Raw genomic sequence first — 12,255 nt, 5'->3', positions numbered from 1 at the left:
CCGACTAGGAGAAGTTCGCAACGTTGTCTTGTAAGACCGAAAAAATTTGATGATTACGTATGTGCATGATAATATTTCTTCATTGTACATTTCTTCAATTCTTTTTCTTTTCTTTTAGGAGGGGAGATGTGTTATATCTTGTATGTATTTTGTTTAATTATAAAAGATATGGAATCCTGTGGTTGCTATGTTACCTCTGCATTCTGATGCTCAGGGGTTGTGAGGGCAGTTCTAAGCCTGTGTGGGAAGGAGAAGCTGTGTCCCAGGGGTCCCTGCATCTTTACAATAAATCTATATTTATTATTAATATATCGTCTGGTGATTCTTCAAAAGTTTTGATTTGAAAAAAGTGAGGGAAGAGGTATGATTGGCTAATATGAGAGATATGTGAAATGAATATCTGTATTTCTGTGCTTTCAATAGCTGCAGCCTTTGGAGTGCATCCTTTTTCTTCTTCTGAAGACAATTTGGTGTATTTCTGAGACTGTTTTCAAAACTCAAAAAATATTTGCTAAGGTGAGAAAAGATTTATTTAATTTAGATAGAGAATAGTATGATTTAAGGAGAAAATGATGAAGAAAGCTGTGTTTTTAAAATGTGGTTTTGTCTCTAGTGATATACTAATAGAATTAGTTTCATAGAGAAATTGTAATTGCATATTTGGTGTAGCATTCTGGCATGCAGTAACACAAGTTATTGTGGTACATGGAGCCCATTCCATGGTCTGTTATGTAAGCTGAAACAGATATGTTGTTTTTAAAAACGATTTAAGAAATCAATTACATTTCTGGATATGTACTGCTAGAGCTTCATAGGTTGTTTTGAGCCATATTTATAAGGCATTTGAGTGTCTAAGATGTTATGTTTTCCTTTTAAAATGTAAAGTGTTCCTCATGGGGCAAGTGTCTTGTAAATACGCTCCCACTTGTGCTTTGCCAATTTAGATTTTGATTATGGGAGTTACATAGCCATGTTAATAATGTCCAAACAATGGTGATAGGGCATTCAAGAAAACGTTTTTCTGTGTCTCTAGGACATTTTCAGTCCTTTCCTCTTGAATGCAGGTATACAATTGATTTATATGCTGTGTTTAAAAACGAATTTTCAAATCAATTACATTTCTTGATATGTACGAGCTTCATAGGTTGTTTGGGGTCATATTTAGAAGGCATTTTAGTGTCTTTGATGTTATGTTTCCCTTTTTAAATGGAAAGCGTTCCTCATGGGGCCCTGAGCAGTTCTTAGCCATGTTATTTAATAGGAAGTGGATAACATGGCTAAGAGCATTTGCTGGAAAATGCATGAATATCGCTGACTTTTCTGCGATATTCATGTATTGCGGCCGTTTTTCTTCGCATTTGCGAGCAGTTCTTAGCCATGTTATCCAATGGGAGGTGGATAACATGGCTAAGAGCATTTGCTGGATAATGCATGAATATCGTTGACTTTTCAGCGATATTCATGCATTGCGGCCGTTTTTAATCGCATTTGTGATAAACAATTACATTTCTTGATATGTACTTTTAGAGCTTCCTAGGTTGTTTGGGGTCATATTTAGAAGGCATTTGATTGTCTTTGATGTTATGTTTACCTTTTTAAATGGAAAGCGTTCCTCTTGGGGCAAGTGTCTTGTAAATACGCTCCCACTTGCGCTTGGCAAATTTAGATTTTGATTATGGGAGTTACCTAGCCATGTTAATAGTGTCCAAAAAATGGTGCTAGGGCATTCCAGAAAACACTTTCATGTGTCTCAAGGACATTTTTAGTCATTTCTTCATGAATGCAGGTATACAATTGATTTATATGCTGTGTTTAAAAACGAATTTTGAAATCAATTAAATTTCAGGATATGTACTGTTAGAGCTTCATAGGTTGTTTGGGGTCATATTTAGAAGGCATTTTAGTGTCTTTGATGTTATTTTTCCCTTTTTAAATGGAAAGCGTTCCTCATGGGGCCCTGAGCAGTTCTTAGCCATGTTATTTAATAGGAAGTGGATAACATGGCTAAGAGCATTTGCTGGAAAATGCATGAATATCGCTGACTTTTCTGCGATATTCATGCATTGCGGCCGTTTTTTTTCCCATTTGCAAGCACTTCTTAGCCATGTTATCCAATGGGAGGTGGATAACATGGCTAAGAGCATTTGCTTCAAAGGTTGTTTGGGGTCATACACCATTTTTGGGAAATTATTAACATGCCTATGTAACTCCCATAATCAAAATCTAAATTTGCCAACCGCAGGTGGGAGCGTATTTACAATAAATTTGCACCATGAAGAACGTAAAATAGCATAATAGACACTCAAATGCCTTATAAATATGACCCAAAACATCTTATGAAGCACTAGTAGTGCATATTTCCAGAAATGTATTGGTTTTCATTTAATGATTTACTTCATTGGTAGGCCTTCACATGTTTTTTTACCTTGGTTTTTTTCAGTGAAAATCTTATCTGCAACCATGTGTTGGCCTCGAGCAGTTCTTAGCCATGTTATCCAATGGGAGGTGGATAACATGGCTAAGAGCATTTGCTGGATAATGCATGAATATCGTTGACTTTTCAGCGATATTCATGCATTGCGGCCGTTTTTAATCGCATTTGTGATAAACAATTACATTTCTTGATATGTACTTTTAGAGCTTCATAGGTTGTTTGGGGTCATATTTAGAAGGCATTTGATTGTCTTTGATGTTATGTTTACCTTTTTAAATGGAAAGCGTTCCTCTTGGGGCAAGTGTCTTGTAAATACGCTCCCACTTGCGCTTGGCAAATTTAGATTTTGATTATGGGAGTTACCTAGCCATGTTAATAGTGTCCAAAAAATGGTGCTAGGGCATTCCAGAAAACACTTTCATGTGTCTCAAGGACATTTTTAGTCATTTCTTCATGAATGCAGGTATACAATTGATTTATATGCTGTGTTTAAAAACGAATTTTGAAATCAATTAAATTTCAGGATATGTACTGTTAGAGCTTCATAGGTTGTTTGGGGTCATATTTAGAAGGCATTTTAGTGTCTTTGATGTTATTTTTCCCTTTTTAAATGGAAAGCGTTCCTCATGGGGCCCTGAGCAGTTCTTAGCCATGTTATTTATTAGGAAGTGGATAACATGGCTAAGAGCATTTGCTGGAAAATGCATGAATATCGCTGACTTTTCTGCGATATTCATGCATTGCGGCCGTTTTTTTTCCCATTTGCAAGCACTTCTTAGCCATGTTATCCAATGGGAGGTGGATAACATGGCTAAGAGCATTTGCTTCAAAGGTTGTTTGGGGTCATACACCATTTTTGGGAAATTATTAACATGCCTATGTAACTCCCATAATCAAAATCTAAATTTGCCAACCGCAGGTGGGAGCGTATTTACAATAAATTTGCACCATGAAGAACATAAAATAGCATAATAGACACTCAAATGCCTTATAAATATGACCCAAAACATCTTATGAAGCACTAGTAGTGCATATTTCCAGAAATGTATTGGTTTTCATTTAATGATTTACTTCATTGGTAGGCCTTCACATGTTTTTTTACCTTGGTTTTTTTCAGTGAAAATCTTATCTGCAACCATGTGTTGGCCTCACCTCAAATAAACAAAACAGGTGATGGACTGAATGTGGATCAATGACACACATTCACCCCAGTCTAAAGATCTGGGCCTAAACAAATCTTTAGATAGGCTACATCTTATCGTCATCCTGAATTAATCATTTAAAATATTAGGGAGTGATTTCTGATTGTTGTATGCCTGTTTTGTACCATTGAGTGTCATTTTTGTGATGCAGTGCTGGTGGAAAACATTTGCTATGTTAAATAATTAGTACGGCATTAAGTTTTAGATGACTGTTATTTATTTACTGTTTGGTAATAGTGGTTAATAACATTTTATATTATATTTTTCCACAGATTCAACTGCAGATTCTTTCATAGTTTGGAAAATGCCTACAAAAAGTAGAATAAGAAAGGCTAGAAAACGTCAAAGACAGCAGGATGATGTTTTATTGCAGCAGTCCTCTTCCCCAAATACTTGTCAAAACAGCAACAAAGGTCCGGGTAAGAGCACGAAATCATTCTTAAGAAATATTTGTAGTAAAAAAACTTTTGCTCAAAAAAATGTTTCAGTCCACAAAAGGAAAAGTAATTTAAATGGAAAGGAGAGACCCATCACAAATGTTACTGGTAGAGGAAGAGATAACTCTGTGCATGATAGTAGAAGGAAACAACAGTTTAGGGACATTCGAAATCGAATGTTCCGTAATAGGATATTAGTTAATTTATTGAAAAATATTAAAAAGAAAGGCCAACAGAAAGCGGCATTTTATAAGAAGAAGAAAAATGTAGAGAAAATTATTGATCATGCTTTTGAAATTAAGCGAAAGTTGTTTATTTTGGTAATCAATAGAATTAGGAAACTAAGCAAGGTAATTTCTGATTTCAAAACAAAAAGTAGATGGAAGAGAGTAGTAAATCGTACTAACTTTTGTGAAGTTTTTTCCGGAGAATGGATGCATAGTTCAAGTTGTGAGGCATTTTTTAATGAGGAGAGTTATTTTCAGGATAATGATTTGGTGTTTGCAGTTGACACCAGTGGTCGAGCTTATGAAGTGAAGGATGGTTGTCCAGTTGAAAAAGAACAACTTGTGACAACAGAGACAGAAGAGGCGCTAAGTGATGAGGTTTTAGGAAGACGTCCTAAGGGTCCTGTGTACATTTGGAAGTGTAGTTCTATTTGCAGTGTGCGACAGGTTTCCATCAATTTGCTTTGTGATTTTATACGGACATTTAATAAGAAAAGTTTGAAGCAGAAAATGAAGTTGTTGCAAGATTTAGATCCTTGCAGAGTGAGACAAATGACAGGTTTGCGTGGTCATTCACTGGCTTGTCTTTCCAGGAGAGTATGCCAGAGTGTTTTTCATCATTTCAGGATGCTAGCAGTGCATCATAATAAAGTGAGAAAATTAGTGAGAATGTTGTATTATGCTAAGAGTCCAGCAATTATGCTTAAACAATTATGTGCTGCTCTTTTGCATGGTTCTGAAATAGATGTGAAGAATATTTGTGAAGAAATTGAGTTTTGTTACTTTGGTAGTAAAGATGAGAATGTTCAAATTGACCCTGAAGTAGAGGGTAATGTGGAAGATAATGTACAGGTTTCCAGTACAGATAATTTTCAGAAGGAAATTGCCACGTTTCAGATGAAGTCAAGTGAGAGGCCTAATTTCACTTGTGTATGTTGTCGACGCACTTATTATAAGAATCAGACTAAGGTAGTGGATTTATATGCAAAAAGTGAAAGGAAAAATAATAGTGAATGGAAGAATTTTGCCACATACTTGATGGTAGAAAATTATTTTGATTTGGGATCGGATCAACGTGTGTGTACTTATTATTGTAATAAATTAAACCAAAACCAGATGCCTGCTAGGGCAGTTCATAATAATCTGGAATTGGTTGAGATTCCTTCTGAATTGAAGGATTTAAATACTTATGAATCTGTTTTGATTCAAAGTATCCATCCCTTTCAGGCTATTGTAAGAATGGAGCCAAAGACAGGGAAGTTGCCTCCAGCAGATTTACAGAGAGGATTAAAGGGAAGAGTTGTTTATTTGCCTCTAGATTTGAACAAAAACATTAACACAATTGGAATAGAAAAAGTGGAAGAGGAACCTCTGGTTATCTTGGTTAATGGGGTTCCGACAAAGAATAAGAAAATATGGCAAGATTTAGTGGATGTTAGGAAAGTCAAAAAGGCAACAGTGTATTTGAAGAAAAATAATAAGTACTATAAGAATGTATATGTTGCAGAAGAGGAAGAAAGTGATGAAGAGGATAGCGATTTGTGTGCTGGCCAAATTGAGAAAGTAGAGGCCTCTAAAAGTGAAGAAATATATGAACATTATAGTGTTCATCCTTTGCATTCCAAGGAAGTCATGGGGAATGCTATTGAGTTGTTTCAAATGAAACAAGCCAAAGGGAGTCCCATTAGTGTTTGGGAGGAAAGTTTGGAAGCTCGGTGTTTCCCACAGCTATTTCCCACAGGTCAAGGAGGAAGATATGATGAGCGACCTCATCAAATTCCTGCGTCTGAATACCGGACTTTACGATTGTATGCAGAAGATCCTAGGTTTCGGCAATGCATTCCCTATTTGTTTCATCTCCTGTTTGAAAGCGATCTGTCTGGACTGTCATATGCAGTGAACCACATCTTAAAAAGTGGTATACAGATGCGAAACATCTCGGCAAGTGACTTTATGCATAAAGTCAATGTCCAAGACAGTATTTTGGATTCTCACTTAATTAATCTCATGGCGTGTCAGCGTGGTACTAATGAGTACTGGTACCGTCGTCATGGTGATTTAAAATGTATGCTGAGGAACTTAGGAACTCCAACATGGTTCCTCACTCTGAGCTGTGCCGAGTATGGCTGGGAAGACTTACTTGAATTTCTACGAGAGGCAAATGGAAATATTGAAAACATTGAATTCAAGACACCTGGAGAACTGTGTTCTTTGGATCCAGTGAATGTATGCAGGTACTTCAATCATAGATTTGAAGCTATGATGTCTTTCATCACAAATAAAAAGAATCCACCTCTTGGAGAGGTGTTGGATTTCTTCTGGAGAAAGGAGTACCAAGCAAGAGGTGCCCCTCATATACATATGTTGTTGTGGATCAAGGATGCACCTAAATTTGGAACAGATCCGGATGACTTAGTGATGAATTTCATCGAACAATATTCTACGTGTGCTGTTCCAAACGCAACGGAGAAGAAAAGTCTAAGAGAACAAGTTCTACGTTTCCAAAGCCATCGTTGTGGAAAGTACTGTCGTCGTAAATTCAGAAACAAGGAGAAGTTCTACACCAAATGTCGTTTCAACTTTCCACGACCGGTGATTTCTAAAGGAAGAGTGAACAGTTTGATGTCTTCGCTGCGACATAATGTGACGAGGAAATCACCCAAGAATACATACAATTTGAAAAGGAACGAAGAGTCCAAGTACATCAATGACTACAACCCAGTGATTTTGTCCATGTGGAATGCTAACATGGATATACAGTTTGTGGCTGACAACTGTATGGCTGTGGCTCGGTATGTGACATCTTACATCACCAAAAAAGAAAAGACCGAACTGAAGGATATGTGGGAAGACATTTCCCATGAAAAGAGCCTCAGCAAGAAGTTGTACAGTTTCAGTCTGAAGATGTTGTCGCATCGAGAAATCGGAGCTTACGAATGTTCTGATCGATTGTCTTCAGCAAGTCTCTATGCCAAATCCAGGAGTCTCGTTTGGGCGAGTCTTGGTCTTGCTGCAACGCGAAATCGAGTTCTAAAACCTGTCCGGGAAATTGAGTATTTGGCAGAAAAGGAACCAAACAGTACCGACATTTTGAAGACCAACATGTTGGATACATATTATCCAAATCGAAGCAGTCACCTTGAGAATGTTTGTCTATATGAGGTTCTCCAAAATTATATATTCAAGAGGAACATCAAAGAAGATATTGAGAAAGGAGTGTATGCTGTAATTGGAAGTGAGGGATGCCTGGTCAAGCAAAGAAAATGCCAATTAGTAAACCATCGATAATTGAGTGGTGAATCTCCAGAAAAAAAGGAGTTTTTTTATTTAGCACTTTTGCAACTTTTCAAGCCTTGGCGTGCAGAAGAGGAACTGCTTGGAGATTTCCTCTGTTACGAAGACTCTTTCAATGCAGCCAAGGACTCCATAGAATGTCCTGCTTTTTCTAAATATCAAGAAATGCTAACTTTGGAAATTGAGCAGGAAGCAACGATTGCAGCCGAGATTGCCAGAGACAGTTCTCAGGACAGTCAGAGTTCTGTTTCATTGAGTCAAGATCCACTTGGAGGACCTATTATCGAAAATGAAGCTGCCACTGCTATGAATGAAGTAGAAAGAGCCATGGCACATGCTCAGGAGGATTCAGTTAACTTAGAAGACTTGGAAAAACAACTCAACGTTGAGCAGAGGAAAATATATGATGAAGTTACCAAGGAAATTGAGCACGGATTAAATCATGAGAAGAACAAGTGCTCATGTACATCGTTGAAGCCTGTCCGACTGTACGTGAGTGGAGAAGCGGGAACTGGAAAAAGTTTCCTCATTAAAGCAATCTCTTGTTATTTGCAGGAAAGGAGTGAGTCATCGCTGTCTTGTGTTGTCACCGCTCCTACTGGACTGGCAGCACATAACATTAAAGGTATTACTTTGCATCGTCTACTGATGCTGCCGGTGGAGCATGACAACAAATTACAATACAACAAGTTATCTGGAGATGCTTGCTGTGAAGTTTCAAGAGTCTTGAGGAAAATGAAACTACTTATCATTGACGAAGTAAGCATGGTTTCCAATGTCATGCTTGCCTTTGTGCATTTGAGAATGCAAGAAGTACTTAAAACTGAATATGATGTGTTATTTGGTGGGAAACACATCATTGTTTTCGGAGATCTTCTGCAGCTGACACCAGTAAAAGGTCAACCTGTGTTCAAAATACTCACGCATGAAGATACCAGGAAGTGCCTAGGGAGCATTGGCAACGTCAATATATGGTTAAACTTCAATTATGCAGAACTGCATCAAAATATGCGTCAGGCAAAGGATGAAGATTACAAGAATATTCTACAAGATATTAGAATTGGAAAAGTGACTGAGCATGGGAAAGAAGCTTTAAATGCACGATTACTGTCAAATTTATATCCCAAACAAGAGATTGTGCCTGAGAATATTTTTCAGAAAATTACTGAGAAGAAATCCGGGATATGTCTCATGCCAACTCTTGCAGAATGTGCCATCTTCAACAACAAAATGTTGAATTTAGAAAAGCAAGAGATTGTGAAACTTGAAGCTATCGACAAATTAGAGCATATGGGATCAACAATTATTTTGTCAGACAATTTGAAATCAAAATTGGATTCATTAGAGAAGACTATATCTAAAACAGCGGGTTTTGAAAAGACTTTGAATGTGTGTTTAAATTGCCGAATCATTTTGAGAAGGAATTTACATGTAGAAAGAGGTCTGGTAAATGGATCAATGGGTAATGTTGTTGATTTTGAGAAATACAGAAATAGAGATGGAATAGAATTTTTAAAGAATTACATTTGATGACATTGAGGAAGTACAGCAAATTGGTCGTTGTTCTGCTAGGTTTTTGCTTGTTAAAGACTTATATGTTCGCCGTAAACAGTTTCCTGTTTGCTTGGCATATGCGGTGACAATCCATAAATCGCAAGGTTTAAGTGTAGACTGTGCATTGGTGAATATTGGCAGTTCTGTGTTCAAGGAGGGTATGGCATATGTGGCATTGTCACGAGTTAGAACTTTATCGGGATTGTACTTAATTGACTGTGATGTCACAAATATTTGTGCGGATCTAGATTGTGTTAAGGAATACAATAGGTTAAGAAGAGAGTATGCGCCACATTTGCCTCAATATCCTTTGTTTGAGAAACGTGTGGTAGGCCGGAAACGTAGAAATAGCAGTAATAGTAGGGAGGTTGTTGCAAAAAGACTAAAAGTCAATGAACCGAAAATTGTTAGCAGAAAGAAAGTGGATTCTGTTGAAGATGTTGTCGGTTTTCAATTTGAAAACAGTTCTGGTGTCAACTGCTATGCAAATGTAGTGGTTAATGTTCTCTTTTCACTAGAGAGTTTAAAAGAACAGATTCTGTTGAATTCAGAACAAATTTTATGCTGTTTGTTGAATTCTGTTTTCGAGAAATGTAGCACTGATCGAACAAAAGTAGAAAGTGTGTCTGAAGTTCGTTATCTGTTAGATGAATGTTCAGGTCAAACAGACTTCTCTGAAAATAATCAGCAAGATTGTCAGGAGTTTTTAATGTATATGCTTGATATATTGCAAGATGAGGGTGTAGATGTAGATCAACTGTTTGGGCTTTCTTATCAATGGCAGCATGACTGCGAGAATTGTAGGGTATCAAGTACTACTAGTGTAGACTCAGAAAGATTTATATATTTAACTTTGCCAGACAGTAAATCAGTCTCCTTTAATAAGCTAGTAAATGCAGCGGATCACAACATGGAGTGTAGCCAATGTAAATCTGAAATGATGTCAACATTACTTATACGTAGATATGGACAGTATGTCATTTTAATGATGCAACAATGTAGGCCTGATGGATCAAAATTGTCAACTTTAATAAAAAAATTTGTGGCTTCTCAGCTTTCAATATCAGGAAGGACTTTTGTAACTGTAGCAATTATCTATCACAATGGTCCTTCAACAACTTCAGGACATTATACAGCTTATTTAAAGTCTCGAAACGGCTGGTCATTCTGCAATGATTCCGTTGTAACTTTCAAAAAAAAATTGCCGTTTGATCTTAAAAATTCTTATCTGGTGTTTTTAAAACCAAAATTTTAAAGAAAGAATCTTGGGATTTCCTGTGAAGAATTGGAAAAGGTTCATCAAGTTGAGGGAATGTAAGTCTGCAATGCTGTCTAGATTATTGGTCCAAAACTTTTAATTATAATGTTATTTTGTAAAATCCGACTATATAAACCTGATGCAAGTAAGTCTGCTTCATAGTAAGCAGTATCAGTGTCATAGGAAAAGGAGAACATGAGTGACAAAGAAGGGTAAGATATTAGTAGTCCAGGATTGTGAAAATTATCTTAAATGTTTTCTTTTAGAAAGTTGCGAAAATAGAAAATGACGGGATTTGATTGGAAGAATTACAAGACTTGTGAATAGCTGCAACATGATTTGGCCAAGTGGAAACATGTGGTAGAATGTGAGAAGTCTTTTCTTGTATGTAACATATTTTTCGAATCGTTGGAGGTTTTCTTTCAGAAAGTGGCGGGCTGACAATATTTATAGCACAACACAGTGGACGCTGTTCATAGGACATCCTTCGACGTCATTGAAAGTAAGTTAATTTTAAGGAGTTTTGAATTCAGATTTCTTATGTTGAATGGGTTTTTTAAACACAATCATTTTGATTGTGTTTTTTTTTCCCCGCTGTTACATGATGAATACCTTCAAGTCACTGATTTAAGTGAAATTTGATACATTCTGAGAACAGCAAAAATAAACCATTTAATATGTATAATTAATGTTCTGCTTTTTGTACTTATGATATACATTTAGAAATGTGAGGTAGATATGGAGAAACTGAGTCTTCTGTAAGTGTCAATTTTAATGCTTACAGTGCTGTACTCCTGGGTACTGTTTTTTTTTTAAAAAAATGAATAGGCCTCACCTCAAAGAAAGCTCTTGAAAGCACACATCTTATTTGCATCCTGAAACAATCATTTAAAATGTTAGACACAATTTTATGATGGCTTTACATCTTTTTTGCGCTGCTATTGCATCACTATTGTGAGACATTAGCAGTGCAAAAAAAGCACCATGTTCCAAAATAGGCCTCAGTTCATCAACATCAAGATACAGTTTCTTTAAAATATATATCTTTAGGATTGTGTAGGGGACGTAGAGAAGCAGAGACTTCTGTAAATGTCAAAGTTGTTGAAAAACTGTTTGTTCTTGAACCTTTTGCCTTGTCTTTTCTAATTTTTAAATACATGTTTTAATATTTTTGGAAATGTTTGTTCTCTCTTTTACAGATTGAAAGTATGAAAAAATGTTTTAAAAAGGTAACAAGAATTATAAGGTAAATGTTTTCTACTCTTTTTACCCGCAATGCACTGCTGATGATGTCACTGACACTATCTCTGATTTATTCTCTATAGCTGTCTTTCTTTTTACATTATTCTCTGTTTATTTCCCTTATACTAACTCTTCTTTTTTTTTTTTAAATATTTTTTTGGTTCGCTTCAAGTTCGCGAACCGGTCAGCGAACTTGAAGCGAACCAAAAGAAATAGAGCTTGCCAGAGTGATAAACATTCTAGCAATTTTATTTGAAAGGGGAGGTAGTTCTGAAAAGAACTTTTTTTTTTTTGTTTTTGTTGTTTTATTTTATTTATTTTTTTTCTGAACATTTTTTGATTTTTTTGTATTTTTAGAACAGTTTTATGTTTTTTTTGTGTTTTTTATGGAGGGGAAACAACAAAAAAACAGGAATTGAAAAGGGCTCAACAGGAGCAAAAAAAAAATTACTGCTTGGGTGCATTAGGGCACTTATGGTTTTCGAACACCATATTGATCAGGTTCACACTCATGTTCCCATACGACAGCATTGCACCACAATATATACAGGTGAACTTCATATGTTTAAAGTTTGGTTGAATGTTTGGCACAGTTTCCTGTGCCTCT

The sequence above is a fragment of the Lissotriton vulgaris genome, assembly GCF_964263255.1.
Source record: "Lissotriton vulgaris chromosome 2_1 unlocalized genomic scaffold, aLisVul1.2 SUPER_2_unloc_1, whole genome shotgun sequence".
NCBI lineage: Eukaryota > Metazoa > Chordata > Amphibia > Caudata > Salamandridae > Lissotriton > Lissotriton vulgaris.
This window is presented reverse-complemented; position numbering follows the sequence as displayed.